Source organism: Periplaneta americana, chromosome 17 (genome assembly GCF_040183065.1).
Source record: "Periplaneta americana isolate PAMFEO1 chromosome 17, P.americana_PAMFEO1_priV1, whole genome shotgun sequence".
NCBI classification, from domain to species: domain Eukaryota; kingdom Metazoa; phylum Arthropoda; class Insecta; order Blattodea; family Blattidae; genus Periplaneta; species Periplaneta americana.
Genome location: NC_091133.1, coordinates 137,652,048 through 137,655,805, shown reverse-complemented (window position 1 = coordinate 137,655,805; position 3,758 = coordinate 137,652,048).

The following is a 3,758-nucleotide window of genomic DNA, read 5'->3' as shown; positions in this document are numbered from 1 at the left end:
TAACCTAACCTAACCTAACCTAACCTAACCTAACCTAACCTAACCTAACCTAACCTAACCTAACCTAACCTAACCTAACCTAACCTAACCTAACCTAACCTAACCTAACCTAACCTAACCTAACCTAACCTAACCTAACCTAACCTAACCTAACCTAACCTAACCTAACCTAACCTAACCTAACCTAACCTAACCTAACCTAACCTAACCTAACCTAACCTAACCTAACCTAACCTAACCTAACCTAACCTAACCTAACCTAACCTAACCTAACCTAACCTAACCTAACCTAACCTAACCTAACCTAACCTAACCTAACCTAACCTAACCTAACCTAACCTAACCTAACCTAACCTAACCTAACCTAACCTAACCTAACCTAACCTAACCTAACCTAACCTAACCTAACCTAACCTAACCTAACCTAACCTAACCTAACCTAACCTAACCTAACCTAACCTAACCTAACCTAACCTAACCTAACCTAACCTAACCTAACCTAACCTAACCTAACCTAACCTAACCTAACCTAACCTAACCTAACCTAACCTAACCTAACCTAACCTAACCTAACCTAACCTAACCTAACCTAACCTAACCTAACCTAACCTAACCTAACCTAACCTAACCTAACCTAACCTAACCTAACCTAACCTAACCTAACCTAACCTAACCTAACCTAACCTAACCTAACCTAACCTAACCTAACCTAACCTAACCTAACCTAACCTAACCTAACCTAACCTAACCTAACCTAACCTAACCTAACCTAACCTAACCTAACCTAACCTAACCTAACCTAACCTAACCTAACCTAACCTAACCTAACCTAACCTAACCTAACCTAACCTAACCTAACCTAACCTAACCTAACCTAACCTAACCTAACCTAACCTAACCTAACCTAACCTAACCTAACCTAACCTAACCTAACCTAACCTAACCTAACCTAACCTAACCTAACCTAACCTAACCTAACCTAACCTAACCTAACCTAACCTAACCTAACCTAACCTAACCTAACCTAACCTAACCTAACCTAACCTAACCTAACCTAACCTAACCTAACCTAACCTAACCTAACCTAACCTAACCTAACCTAACCTAACCTAACCTAACCTAACCTAACCTAACCTAACCTAACCTAACCTAACCTAACCTAACCTAACCTAACCTAACCTAACCTAACCTAACCTAACCTAACCTAACCTAACCTAACCTAACCTAACCTAACCTAACCTAACCTAACCTAACCTAACCTAACCTAACCTAACCTAACCTAACCTAACCTAACCTAACCTAACCTAACCTAACCTAACCTAACCTAACCTAACCTAACCTAACCTAACCTAACCTAACCTAACCTAACCTAACCTAACCTAACCTAACCTAACCTAACCTAACCTAACCTAACCTAACCTAACCTAACCTAACCTAACCTAACCTAACCTAACCTAACCTAACCTAACCTAACCTAACCTAACCTAACCTAACCTAACCTAACCTAACCTAACCTAACCTAACCTAACCTAACCTAACCTAACCTAACCTAACCTAACCTAACCTAACCTAACCTAACCTAACCTAACCTAACCTAACCTAACCTAACCTAACCTAACCTAACCTAACCTAACCTAACCTAACCTAACCTAACCTAACCTAACCTAACCTAACCTAACCTAACCTAACCTAACCTAACCTAACCTAACCTAACCTAACCTAACCTAACCTAACCTAACCTAACCTAACCTAACCTAACCTAACCTAACCTAACCTAACCTAACCTAACCTAACCTAACCTAACCTAACCTAACCTAACCTAACCTAACCTAACCTAACCTAACCTAACCTAACCTAACCTAACCTAACCTAACCTAACCTAACCTAACCTAACCTAACCTAACCTAACCTAACCTAACCTAACCTAACTAACCTAACCTAACCTAACCTAACCTAACCTAACCTAACCTAACCTAACCTAACCTAACCTAACCTAACCTAACCTAACCTAACCTAACCTAACCTAACCTAACCTAACCTAACCTAACCTAACCTAACCTAACCTAACCTAACCTATATTCAGGCTATTTGGTTTGTTACTAGCATCGTTCCGAAATTCAATTATAAAACTGCAAAATATATGATATTACGTAAATTAAAGATAGGTTAGTTATTGAGTTACTTATATTCAGGCTATTTGGTTTGTTACTAGCATCGTTCCGAAATTCAAGTATAAAACTGCAAAATATATGATATTACGTAAATTAAAGATAAATCGTGTAGTTAAATCGACAATGGACCTTCATGACTAGATCGACACTCCGCACACAAAGGAAAGCTTTCATGTCGTTTCCATTGCTCAGACGGTAAGACTTCTGCGTGTTGTGTAGAAGAGTGCGAGTTCGATTCTTGGTCTACACAACTATTTTTTTTGTCTAAATAACGTTGAAATAGCTCAGTCACGTTGAAATAGAGTTTCACAAAGTCCTCAGATTAAGTGTTAATGATCGCAAGCAATACAAAATTACAAGTTATAATATTATAAACCTTAATCTAATGAATGCATTTATACACACACATATATAAAATGTAAACGCATTTATATTAAAAACTAACAATTAAAATGAATTTAAATAAAATTTATAATAATAGACAAACTTTTACAAAGGTTTAGAGTCCTTAGGCTATGTCATTTGTTGAGTAATTATTACAATTATTTATTAATAGCTTTCCCATATGTGTAAGAAATGCACTCGCAAAAAACAAGTTTTGTTAAAAGTATGGCTTTGGATTATTTCATTCTCACCCCTGCAGTTAATTTTAACTATTTTATCTACGTGTTTGCATTCAATTTTATTCATGTTATGATTGAATGTATAAGCACTGTTGCAGTTATTGACTAATTACATATATTAATAATTATTATTAAATACATCTGTTAAGTAACCAATTGCAGTATCTTTTGCAAAATCTTGAATGTTTAAGTTGTCAATAATATTTCTGTACTATATACTATAATACGTTAAAAGAATTTGCAATAGATTTGGGATCCTCTACTTTATAATCATTGGTTTTAATGAAAAAATATTTCCTTTCTTAGGATATCTACAACTTTAAATTTAATAATATTCCCAATAGGTTTAATTGCATTATCTGAATTTTGTACTTTTCTACTCAAATATATTCTATTTCCCTCTTTTATAATTTTTGTTAAATTACACTGTACTTTTTGCACATGAGGATCATTACATTGCTACTCAATACATATAGATTCTTCTTTTTAATACATGAGATCTTGAAGTCCCTGCGTTATCTACATGTTTTTACTTTTGAATTTTTTCACAACATTGAGTGGAGAACATCTACTGAAGTGATTATGAAATTAAGTGAAACATTCAATTCATTTACTCTTAATTTCAGTTGTACCATATATATGTTTTTCCAAGATTCTTTTTGTAGACATAAATGTAAATAATCACTAGATACAGCAATTACGATCCTTTCTTAGTTTTTAAATTAATATTTTGAAATTGTTCAGTGACATTGGAAACACTTTGGATTTGTTTATCATGCTCAGACAAGCCATTGATTGTAGGTTCTGTCGAATAGGAATTCAGTCTAATTCTGTGTACAAAACATTTATCAATGGCTGCGTTACTTCAGCTTGTATGCTATGGGAAAATGACCCTACGAATAAGGTTTCCAGTTTCAAGGAGTGAATTTAATTTACTTTTACGGAAATGTTCCGAGAGATAATA